Raw genomic sequence first — 13330 nt, forward strand, 5'->3', positions numbered from 1 at the left:
GCCCAAGCTAATACAATAAAAGATTGACCTAAAAAGATCTAACACTGCTGATTGTTTGATAATAACAATAATAAATTTCGTCTAAAATGCACTTTTCATTTCAAGAAATCTCAAAATGCTACAGGAGGAACCTTTTTCTACAATAAGCACTGGGATTAAGTAAAAGTCTTGTTAAAGAGGAAGGTCTTTAAGTGTCTTAAAAACATCCCAACACATGAGGTGGTTGAGCAGCGAGTTCCACAGGTGTGATGTGGCTGTGAGACAAAAGGCAAAGAAGGTCACTGGTCCCCTGTTCTCATTTCTTTGAAGAAAGTCCTGTGATCATGTGACCTATCGCACCATCTGATCCCACATGTCTCAGGTGAACCTGGTCTCTCTTAATACTATAACCTGAATTAAAAAAAAAAAAAAATGTTTCATGATGCCAACATATTATTTTTATTCCATTTGGCAATGGTCATATTAAGACTGTTTTTAGACTCTGTGTGCAAAATAATTAGGGCTAGTAGAAAAAAATGATTCACATCAGAATCAGGATTTTTTTTTTCAATAATTATAAATTATGTTTTTTTTTTTTTTTTGTTCTTTTTTTTTTTCTTTTTCAATTCAAAACTTCCATTTTAGTCTTTGTTTACTAGGCTATACGCATAGACTATAAAACATGGATGAAGCATCCGCGACGTCACCCGTCTGTTCCTCAAACCTTGAAATGAAGCCAATCCGTGGACGTAGTCACATTTGTTATGACGCCGGCTGTGAGTTTTTCTTCGAGCAGCTACAGGGCGCCCGGCAGTCATGTGACCTGAGCTGTGCCTCTGATTGGAAAATGAAACAATCCCAATAACTTCTAAACCACAGAGACAGAAAAAAAATCACTCACCCTACAGTGTGTGCCGATAGTGAAATCAGCGTTTTGGACCCAAGTTGTTTTTTTAACCAGGCTGTAAATATGCTTTTTAATGCTGTAAAAGTCTGTTTTTATGGCTGGGTGTATACGTGAATTTCAGTCTTTCTGCAGCCAGCCTCAAGCAGATTCTTGATGAATAGCAACTTTTAGCACTTCCACAAAGGCTTCATTTTTAATGACTAGATTTTGCCCCTTGGTTATGAGCTAGGGTTGGAAAAAAGTTAGAGGGCAAAATGTTTTTCTTTGACACGTGCTCATGATATAATCTGTAGACATCATCACCGTTCCTTTTTTAAAAAATGGTCTGGTGCTAAAAAAAAAAAAAAAAAAAACTAAAAAAAAAACGGAAAAACCAAAGAGTTGCAATTTGAATTTTGTCGTCACCCCAGAAATTGTAAAAGAGTCCAATAGGAAGAAAATAATATCGTCCGAGCCCTAAAAGTTATCTGAAAAATCTCTTTTTAATTTGCAAGTCTGTTTTAAATTTAAATTAACCATTTTGCAACTTTTTGTTCTCCTCTCCACTTTTTTAAAGGTATGTTGCTGTATCAGAGTTTCCGATGGCTCACCAAGCGGCACAGCAGGTAAAAGGTCAGATAAGGTCAGATCTCACACATTGGGACGCGCTCAGTTTTGCAGAGTCACTGACGTTTAAGAGAGAAGATTACTGTCTGCTGTCTGATGTCTTCTCCTGAGGAAATCACCCTAACCTCAAAGAAATTAAAAGAAGGAAAACTGGAACTGAAGAAGGATATGAAAGGAGATTAGATCGAACCAGAGGCTCATATAACCTCCATCAGTCTTCTGTTACAGACGATGGCTTGACTCACACGTTCTCCACGCTGCTGCTTCCCCGCATCTGCAGAGCCAACTGCAACAGTTCTCTGGAAACAAAAGTGTAATTATCAAAACAATAATTATGACAAAAAGGATCGCAAATGTTGTGCCTCAGATGTGAAGAAGAATTCATTTCTGCGTAATTGCAGTGAATTAAATTGCCATGACTGTCGAAACATTAAATATTAATTGTTTCAGACTGCCAACTTATGTTGCTGTTCTCCACTAAATGGAACATTTTACACAGACACCATTTATCACAGTTATCTGCTGTCATCCCAAGTTTGGTCCCCTGCTAATAGTAGCTCTGTCTAACAGCTTCTTTGTTCCAAACTCCACCATCAACAAAGGGACTTTAGTAATTTGAAGGCGAAGGTAATTCCTATTTATAAATCTCTTTGAGATAACCACACTGTCACTTTTTCCTCAACTTTTATTTATTCATAAAGGTTGAATGAGCTTCTCTGAGCTTCAGCGGTGTGTGGCAACACTTTTCAGCTGTTGTTCAGATTCAAAGCAGCGGTGGGAAACTGTTTACCTCAGTCATCATATTTTCTAATAGAAGTGTCAAGCTCTGTTAGAGCAGTGGAGTACGAACTTCAAAGCTGGCTCAAAGACTCTGAAGGAGTGTAGAAACCTACGTCAGGAGTTGTTGTGCGTCATCACGTATATTGTGTTGCCAGTTCAATGGATCATTATCAGAGGCCAAGACGCCAAAGCAACCAATAGGATGACAGGGAGGCATCGAAGACTTACCAGAAAGAGTTAATTAATTTGACAATACTGTTCTCACAGACAGCAAACACACCCACAGCTGTCTACAAAGATCTACATCAATCCTCTAATAAAATACAAAAGTATAACAAACAACTGTATAGACTACGCTACACTACGTCATCTTAAGGATGTGCATATATTTCGGAAGCAGAAGCAGCGTTTAGCTCAATTTATTCAGACAAGTTAGTGTTCTTCAACTCATTGGCTGCCAGTAGTGGTGCAACAGATCCCAAAACTCACGGGTCGGATCTTTCCTCGGATTAAGAGTCATGGATCGGATCATTTTTTGGATTATTAAATTAAATATATAAAAGTAGTGCACAAGGCATATCTCCTTCCTTTAAAATGTAACAATGAACCAAAAATCAACTTAAAGTGCAACAGCAACATAAAAAGGCATATCTCCTTTTAATATTGGTTGAAAGACCATTAGTAAAATAGAACTCAAAGGTAAACATTAGAGGACATCTTCCTTGAAACAAGGAGGGTGAAAGAACCTGAGCTTATAGCCTAATTTCAGATTTATTTATTTTTTTCAAAAAGACATGCCAGATATAAACGAACAGATATAAACAATATGGGAATGGAATGCAAAGTGAATGGCAGGTCGTCCTTGCTCTCATAATCACTCATCTTTACGTTGTTATTGCGTAATTCATTCTGGCAGACTACCTGCGTTTGTTTATATCTGGCACGCCGCGCGCGCGGACTGATACACTAAGCAGTGGGCGCCTCGTAGCCAGCTGTGGCTCTGCAGCGGAGGTAGCACCGTTTTACCACAAGATGAGAACTAGAGCCTTATTTAGTGGTGTTTTTGTGTGAAAGTAACGAGCTGAAAATTCTCTAAATAAAGCGTGAATGCAGACTGACATCAGATTCTGACATCGGAGTCCGTTTATTTGTGTTTTTTGGTCAAGTAAAAAATGGCCCCGTCTGAGTGCAGAGGAAACCGGCAGAGGAGCAGGGAGGGAGTGTTTGGTGCGAGCGCTCTGGGCTTCTGCTGCACAAAAACACTGCTGTAGGGGTAATTTCTGCCATTAACCTTGTGATAGGACCCAACTTGTTCCATCCTGGAGTATCACTTTAGGCACGGCCTGGTGTGTATGGCCAGTGTGTCCCAGGGTGTTCAAGCTCCTCCTCCTCCTCTGCTTCCCATGTCTGCACACCTCCCTTCTCCGCTCGTCAAAAGCTGTGTACGGACAAGCACACAGCTTTTTTCAGGAATCAATCCGCGGGTCACGTGTGTGCCGAACCGATCACGTTGATCCAAACGGGTCACGGATCAATGATGATCCGTTGCACCGCTAGCTGCCAGCTATTTTCAAAGCATCTTGAATGATCTTTTATGACCACAGACTGTATTGTCATGACCCTCTGTCATGTCTTGATTTTTTAGTATATGTTTTGTTGTTAGTTGTATCTCTCCCCTGTGTGTGTGAGTGCGTGCGAGTGAACTGCACAGGTGGAGATGGAGGATTGGCTCTACGGTCGTTTTGATTGGTGCTCGGCTGGAGGACGGGATTTGGGGGAGAGCTGCGATTGGAGGGACCAGACATCTCCATCTTTAAAAAGCTGGTGGAAGCCCTGCCCTCTCTCTCTGACTTGCCTCTCCAAACAAAGAGCCGTGGGCCGCCTGATGTGTCTTTGTGAAGCCGTAGAGCCGATGTTACTTGTGTGTAGTTGTGCAACTTTGTGTGAAGCCAAAAAGGCGAATTTGCAGGAGGGAGAAGCCCGTTTTCTTTTATTGACTCTTTTCTCCTGTTTTTCGTACTTTTAGTTAGGTAAGAGACGTGTCATTTGTTTTTCATTGTTTCTTTTCCCACAGGTAAGATTAGATGCATAAGACTGTTTTGTTTGTTGTTTTGGGCATTGCTCACAGTCAGTTAATAAAACTGTAACCTGATGTGAAAACTGCTTTTTGGCCTTTGTTGGGATTGGGCAAGCAGAGAGGGCTCTACATGTTGTGTTCTGGGCACCCCTAGGCCTGGGACATAACAGCATAAAACATAAACGTAGTCTCCGCGACGTCACCCGTCTGTTCCTGATACTGTGAAATGAAGCCAATCCACGGATAAAGCCATATTGGATATGACGCAGAGCTATATCTCTGATTGGGCAATCAAACGATCCTAATAACTTCTAAACTACAGAGTTAAAAGAAAAGTTTTAGCCCCATATAGCGTGTGCTGAAAGTGAAATCAGCATTTCTGTCCTAAACCATTTTTCGGAACCAGGCTGACTTTCAGTTTTTCTGCAGCCAGCCTCAAGAGGATCCTCAATAAACAGCAACTTTTAGCACTTCTGTTTAGGCTTCATTTTTCCAAACCGGATGTTCAAGACCCACAGAATATTGTTTCTCAGACTTTGTTAACACCAAACTACCTAAGGGAAGTAGACTTTTCTCTTCTATGTCTCTCTTCTTGTTTTTGATCCAAAAACAGATAAAACATACTTTTTTTTCGATAGTGCTCATCTTGGGCGCTCCATCCTTTGATCCTCTCTATGATCACTTTTTTCTCTCAGAACTATCGCGACACATCCTCAGTTGAAGCGTGAGGTGCCTGAACTTTTCTGACTTGCAGCGTCTCACTATGCCTCGGCCACCTCACATCTTCTCCTCATATCAATGCTGAGCTCTCATCCAAAGAGTGCACCGCTCTCACCCACAGTAGTTTACGAGCAGGATTTTGATTGACAAGCTCTGCCAGACCCCGCCTCCCCCCGCTGAAAAATTGACTTAATGGACACAATTGGTTGTTGAAATCAAAAGGGACGGATGTAATCTGTTCCTTTGTCATTAATAGGAGAACAAAATGAAGAGACAGTGACACAGCTGGCTCATCCATTCAGAATACTTTTGATCCACCTGCACTCCTGGTTTGTCATCGCCAAATAGCAGAACCTTTGGTGATATACTGTATACTCTCCCAGTGTCTCCACCTCATCCTCCTTGCAATAATGTACTCCACCTTTTTAGATCACGTTACAAATAAAGACTAAAACAGAGAAATATGGGAAATCACGGGTAAATCCTGAGTGACATACATTTATTTTGTTTCTTTTTCTTCGTCTTTTCTCTCCCTGTTGTCTTTGAATTAAATGAAATGAGAGAACCAGATATATACTCAGTATCAGATGTTAAGGCTGTTTATTGTTTAATCGTAAAATGTGCATCAAACTTCCAGCTGCCGTCAGGTTAACTTTCCATTATGACAAACGGCTTTAATCTGACATCAGATGTGACGGGACAGTTAATATAGATATAAATGTATATGCTGGTTCAGACAGTTACATTAAATAGTGATTGCTGTGATTGTTTATTGCATTAAAATGTGCCTGACACTCTGGAAACCTGCCTCTGAGGCTTTGATGACATGTGCGCACATGTGCACCTGTCACCAAATTACAGCTGCGTGGGGTGCGCTCCGCTTTGCGCCGAGGATAGACCAGGTTGGAGCTGGCGAGCTTTCAGCGCACTTTTTTGGCACGAAATTGTCACTGCGCTAACATGAATCTGCTGACACCTCCCCCTGGTGCGCCGTCAACTCCCCCTGGCGCGCTGTCACACCCATCTCTGTGCAGACGGTCTACCAAATTGTCAAATTGGCAGCGCACGGAGGTGCGCCTCACAAAATTAGCACTGCGCAGGCTGCGCCAGGCTTGCGCCCCCTGCGCTGCGCCATGAAATTAGAGCCCTTAGAGTTTGGGGGCTAATAGTCACAGTTAATGGCCCATACCGGCACCCTTTACTCACATAAATATAATTGTCCTTTTCAAACAATGTCACCATCACTGCTTACACACTTTTGTCCGTCCTTCACATCGGCATTGCTGTCAACTGGGGGGGCAAAAGCCCACTCAAAAACAAACAAACATGGTGACTGTGGAGGAATTTTGCTAATGTAGCTGTAACAAGGCAGAAATATGGGTTTTATCATTAATTTATTGAACATTTTTAGGCATGCTTTTATAACAACACAGCCGAAACCAAACGAGACAGAGACCGAGGGAGAACGTGAGGCACAGCGCAAGGAGCCAAGACTAAGCAGGGACGCCACAGCTAGCCACCACCTGTGGAGAAGTGTTGCGACCCACAGCGGCAGAGTGAGGAGGTCTGACAGCGCTGTCAATTGATTTACAGGTTAGACATATTTTGGATTGGCTTGGCTTGTTTCTCCAAAAAAGTGGGTCACTGGGAAAATAGTTTGGGAAACACTGCTTGAAGGTCACTGAACTGAATGCCAATCCAGTGGGTAAAATTATCTCTATCAGGACAGGGTTTTAAGCACAGACAGCTGGTAAGAAAGCCCAATGTGTAACATTTTGCAGTGTATATGTCCCCCCATCCCCCTCCAAAAACAAACAAACAAACAAAAAACTCCTGCCTCCCTTTTTACTCCTTACTTAATGTCTCCTCTCCTTAAGAATCCTGCTCTCTTTTGTATCTCGCTGCTCTGACCTGTAGTCCTCAATAAATACATTAACACAGATGAAGAGCCCTGCTTGTACAACCACAGTTAGAGCAGAAAAGTTCATCTTCCTAATGTGTTTGTCCTGGTACTCTGTGCACATACACCAACTTCTAGGCTGTCCACACGCAGGTTTGTGGAAAGAAGCACAGTATGAATCACGCTGCCATGCTGCTGAGCTGAAGAGCCGCAGCTCTCGATGGCACTCCACTGTTTCCCTCTCGCAACCATCGGTGAATTGTTGCCGTAACAACCAGGGATTACATGCAGGTATTGTATGTTTTTGATGCATTGTGGAGCACTGTAAAAAGCCTCTTCAAGAGCAAATGGCCAAGTTTCATGATGTTCAGAGCAGACAGAGCATAAGGGTAAGTGGAGGAGAAAAAAAGAAGTGTATATATGAGCACACTCAAGGGTTTGTTTGTCTGTATTGTTCCATGATGCCTGCTGCACACACGGTGTGTCACTGTGCTACAGCTGCTGCTCTGAAGGGTTCATACCAAGCCTTGAGAGGTAGATACTTGTAGTTGATAAGAGTTATTCATTGTTGAGTATTGAACTCATAAGTCTGAGGAAGGCTTGCAAAGAAATAAGGATTTATCTCATAAAGTGGCACTGTGTCATTGTAATTTTGTCTGGTTTATTTTTGCTTTAGCTATGACCTCAGAGTTCCACTAAGCGAGCTATTAGTCTATCAGCAGCAGGAATTGGTCACTCTTGTTTTTTTTTTTTCTTCCAATGATGCTGCCACTGGCTAAGAGTTGATCGGCTTTTTATTTCAAGAACTTTTAAAAGCATGGCAGCATGATTGAGTCAGCAGATTTGTTGTGTCTCACTCTCTTCCTTATTTGTATTTACACCAAAACCTTAATTCTTGTGAGTGGGTTCCATGTGAAGTTAATTACAGAGACGATATTCAGCACAAGGTCCTGTTGGTTGACAGGAATAACATCAATGTACTGTTTGTGTCGCCCCAGACGGCGCATTGGACGCGTTCGGCGCGGGGCGTTTGGGGTATAGGCGCGTTTGGAGCGTTGGCACGTCGGCACATTTTGAGTGTTGGCGTGTTTGGAGCGTCACCATGTTTGGGGCGTCAGACGCCTAAACGCTCAGATTGAAAATATTGAGCTTATTAAGATAACTTAATACTGAGGAGAAAACAATTGTGTGGTGTTTCATTATCCAGAGTTATACGATACGACGTGTGTACTCTACAGAGATCGGCAAAAAAGGAGCAGACTTAGGTGAAAGTCGCTGAGGAGACAGGTTTCGAAGGTAAGTTAAGTAAATATTTGTTTCCAGCTGGATTTACCTGCACGGGCTATCACTGAGTCCACCTGTGTTTTCCTCGGTAGTTTTGTCGTAAAAGTTGTAAGAGCCTGTTAGAGAGGAGGGAGGAGCGGGGCAGGGGCAGAGCCAGGGAAAAGATGGACGTTCTCTGCGGTCCTCTCTTTCCTCAACCCCTTCATTATCCCCAGGGAGACCTCTGGGAACATGGGTCGGGGGGTCGAGGGTTGGGGGGGTCGAGGCTGAGGTCGCAGGGAACAGCGAGGCAGGGCCGGCGGATTACCAGGGAGAGGCAGCAGGCATTGATTGTGATCTCCAAAGCTTTCAGACACTCTCCTGTCACCTGTTGTGCTTTTGAAACCACAGCTCATTGTTTTTCAGATGCTCTTTTGGGCTTTCGGTCTTTAAATGAGCGGGCTCTCAACTCCGCCAGCAACTCAGCTTATCAAAATAGTCCAGCGTCCAGACTCGGGCGTTCACACAACGCGTTGCAGGTGTGACACACGCTTAACTTTGTAAGTTCGCGTTTGGTATGGCCGCGGCATTACAAGGCAATCTGTCGTCAAAGTCTGAACGAATAAGATTTGTGATTTTTATAATTATGTCCATGAATAATTAAATGAATGACTTTCAATGATTTTAAGAAACAACAGAGTAACAGATGATTCTGTGATGTTAATTTGGTAAATCCTCCATTTGTAGAATTAAAACATTTTAACCAATTTAAAATACTTCCATCACAACGACCACTTTCTTTTCACTACAACAACAACAACCAGGACATTTTTGTGAAAAGCTTCAGTGCTGTTGTAGAAATGTGGTGGTTTAAAGATGAGAATCTAAGCTTAGATGCACCAATGGCTCACTCTGAGATACAAAAACTTAAAATGACCGTTTTTTCAAGTGGAGATGTACTAATTTAAACATACTAATTGATATTATGTTCAATATCTACCAAGACTGTTCTTCTAGATTCAACTCACTGGACCTTTAAAAAAACTGTTGGTTTTATGTCTCTCAGATGTTGTAATGACACCTTAAAGTTCCTCTAAGCAGCTCTTTAATATTACATTGAGGACACTGGGTCGTGTTCCACTGTGGATCAGTGTGTTAATGGCTGATTGATGCTTGGTGTCGAGCAAATGAGGTCTTGTAAGCCGTGTGATGCTGTAGCAGAGACCTGAGGCTCGCTGTAATTGGAAATGACAGGGTTGATGCTGTGACAGAGGGGGTCAGCTGTCTGCACACTGAGACAGGCCACACATGCACACTTCATTCACTCCGCTCTGGTGTCACACACACACACACACGCACACGCACACACACACACGTTCTTTCTCGCAGAACACCTCTTTCCCTTTGCTTCTTGTGATTCACTCACTCACACTCACAGCCTGGTCGTAATTAGTGGCATAGGGTTGTGGTCACACATAATGCTGCTAATTGGGCTGGCAGGCACCATTACCCAGAGCTAATCACCATTCTCTGGGTGATGAGGCATCCTGGCCTTCTGACCATGAGCTGCTCGCACGATCCATATCACACTGCCAGAGCTCTGGGGGCCCTGCTTCTCCAATTAAACAGCTAAACCTGCTGATGTAAAGGTGCAGAGTGTGGAAGTTAGCAGCATTTGGCCGAACAGAAAAAGATAAATGTTCATACTTGTGAAGTATGTAAAAATAAGTGAATAATTATCCCCATAAAACATTATTTTTTGCTATTTTAAGTTAGAAATAATCTTTATATATTTACATTACTGCGGGTCCCGTTCACAGAGGCAGACATAACAAACAGCCATGTTTGTCTACAGCAGATTCTTGGGGACAGAAAGAGCGAAACATGGTTTTCAATACGAGCCTGGCTGCCAGTGGCGTAATCTACCTGGAAGTCAGGAGGAGAAGAAGAGAGGGGAGGGTTGTTGTTTTTACCGTAGAAGAAGAAGACAAAGGTTTTTGTTGAAGAAGAAGAGAGTATATTTTTGTTGTTTTGCGTGAAATAATTGGTACTGAGAAAAACAAATGTTGCTATTACTCCACTACATTTATACTTACATTGTCACTGCTGTTACTCTCCAAATAAAATGTGAATATAATTATAAACTTTGCAGTCTACTCTAAGACAACAGTACTTCATGTGATCTGAGATGAATATTTCTCCTTTTTTCAGACTGATCGATTATCAAGACTCATCTCAGCGAGACGGCAGCGCAACTCACAGCCTGGAAATATTCCTCTGCGCTCACAGCATGATGGAAGCAGCCTCGTCCACTGGTGATGGAGATGCCACACCACCACCACATGCTAGATTAGCTTAAGTAGAAGAAGACACCTGTCGCCATATCTTTTGTCCAAATTAAAGGTTCATCCTACTGTTTTATTTCTTTTTACTTTTACTTTTGAAACTTAAGTACTTTTAATTTGAGCTACTTTAAGACTTTCACTCAATTAAACTCAATTTTTTAGTGGATGACTTTCATTTTTACTGCCGTAGATTTCAAGTGAGATAAGACTCAGGTATTGCTTTTAAGTATTGTAGACACCACTGTATCTGCAACATCTTTAAAAAATAATTACAGAATGTCAAAGGAAGCATTATCTCAAGTACAAGCAGTCCTGTCGTTTTTTTTGTTTGTTTTTTTTTTTCCGTTGCTAGGCGCTACCCAAGTAGCTGCCTGTTGCAGCAGCTCTCTCTTCTTTGTCCGTTTCTTGTAATTTTTTTCATCTCTTTTTCGTCATCTTTGTATTTGGAGTGGATCATTACTTTGTATGGTTCATTGTCGGTCATGGACACCAAACTTTTTGTGGCTTCAGTGATATTTTTACTACTTTTCTCCTGTGTTTGTCTGGAGATTCTACATGTAACCATGGCTGCATTGTTTACATGTGAAATTAGCTGTTAGCAGCCTGTAGCATGTCAATGCTAACTAGCGTAAGGCTTGATGATTTCCCTCAAGGTGGGGAGGAGGAGGTGAGGACGACGTGCTGGTTCTCAGGTGTGAGCTGGGAGGTGACGACGTGGACCTGTTCTTCCATCCATCCTTGTTGGGAACGTGGGATCTATCTCTGGTGGGATGGACGAGCTAGCCGTGCTAGCCCAGCAGCACAGGGGCTGCCGGAGGGCAGAGTGGCATCGTGCTGTTCATGGACGTGGCTGACGGAGGTGACATCGGACGCCGGCGCCACATTGGAAGAGCTTCACCTGCTGTGGGCAGACAGGATCCAGGAGACAGAGACTGAACAGACTGCTGGGGAGGCTCAGTCCTGGACGCTGTGGAGGTGGAGACTGGCTGGAGAGTGGTGGATGGGATGTCTTCATCTATTTTCTTATGGACCTTTTTGCACTTTCTATACACTTTCTTACTTTTGTTTTCTTGATTGCTGCTGTGACTTCTGAATTTCCCCTCAGGTATAAATAAAGTATTTTCTATTCTATTCTATTCTATTCTATTCTATTCTATTCCTTAAGTTACAAATGAGTTCCGTTCCTAAGATGCGTCGTAACCCGAAATTCTGCATAAATCTGTTTTTTTTTTTTTTTTCCCTAAATACCCCCTTAATCCCTAAATTACTGTCCAAATACTTGTTATATTTCATATTAATGGGAAAACAGTACAGAAAATTCAAATAGACATTTCTATTAAAATTGAAATTATAATGTAACAAAATAAAGTAAAACAATTTCAAGTAAAAAATAAGATATTTTAATATAATTAGGATACCAAGAAATTACGGAGCACAGACAGACAAGCTACACAATGACTTGACTCGAGACAAAGTGCACAATGCTGATGACCGCCTAAAACTGCGTACCTGTGTATTCATACCTGCTCCCTGTCAAAAATTAGTATGTGTAGAAGAAGCTCATGAACAGAGCGGCATAACTGAATCCTTCTCAATTTTCTCACATACGTATATTTATTGGTGTTGTAAAGTTGAAACGATGTAAATCGAGAACCACGTAAGTCGGAGACTTCCTGTAATCCAAACTACCATATCACTTCCCCTGAGTTTAAAATGTGCACACTGGGTCACAGACTTGTAAAGTGCAAATACTGTTTTGTAGCAAAAGCATCTCTTAAGACTTTCTGGATGCTCTTCATTCACACTCAGGAGCAACGGCACCCAGGATGTGGCTGCAGGTTATAATTGAGCATTTTTCTGTAATAATTCCTCTTAACATTGAATCATCAAATTTGCTGCCTGTGCAATTGGTCTGACAAGTCAAAGTGGTCACTCAAAGCAGACAGAATCTAATCCCTTCATGCAGAAACATGTGGTTGTTGTGGGAATTATAAGTCATTGTTCACATTATGTGCAGCCACAAGTTGTTACCGAATTAAATTGTGATAAGCAGTTCAACGTTTTCCTCGAGTGGTTTGTTTGTACACTTCAGCAGGGCAGTGAGGTTATCAAAGTGCCATACCTTCCAAAGCACTTTAGTTCCCAAATAAACGCTGAATTGATCAACTTTGCTGTTTGTGGTGAGCTTAATGCCTGGTTACACTCACAGCTGCACCACACTGAGCTTGCTGTCTGAAATGAAAGCAGTAACCTGTACATGGCTGAGCTGGAAAACAGGAAAAGAGAGCTATTTTCAGCCCACATCAGGAGGCTTTCATTTGTGTGCCCATTAAACATGACCTTAATTTAATTGCATTTGCAAACCTCTCGACCAGACCTCGTTTCAAATTAGGGTTTGGGAGCCTTTTCCATGTTGCTTGATTTACCTCTGGCTCACTTGTGATGTTAGGGAGCAGAAGCCTTCTACTTTCATTGTTCTGTTAATGGTCATAATTTTCATTATGGTAATTCAATGTGCTCTTTCCAAAGGATGCAATTATATAAACATGTCCATGCTCTTAAGGTGGACCTTGCTTGTTGTCTAGGTTTTGGACTTTTCTTTCTGGTTGTCTGTGACCATCTGCCGTGCAATGTTCAACAAATAAGCTCAAGCCATTCCCCAACGTCAGAGCGACTTCTACAAATACTCAGATATTTTCACACTTATTCTCCTGTAGCTGATCATTTTCTAGATGCTACATATTTTTTTTGTG

This window comes from Halichoeres trimaculatus, unplaced genomic scaffold (assembly GCF_033239565.1).
Source record: "Halichoeres trimaculatus isolate MK-OKI-2021-1 unplaced genomic scaffold, fHalTri1.1 fHalTri1_scaffold_22, whole genome shotgun sequence".
In the NCBI taxonomy this organism is placed as follows: Eukaryota; Metazoa; Chordata; class Actinopteri; order Labriformes; family Labridae; genus Halichoeres; species Halichoeres trimaculatus.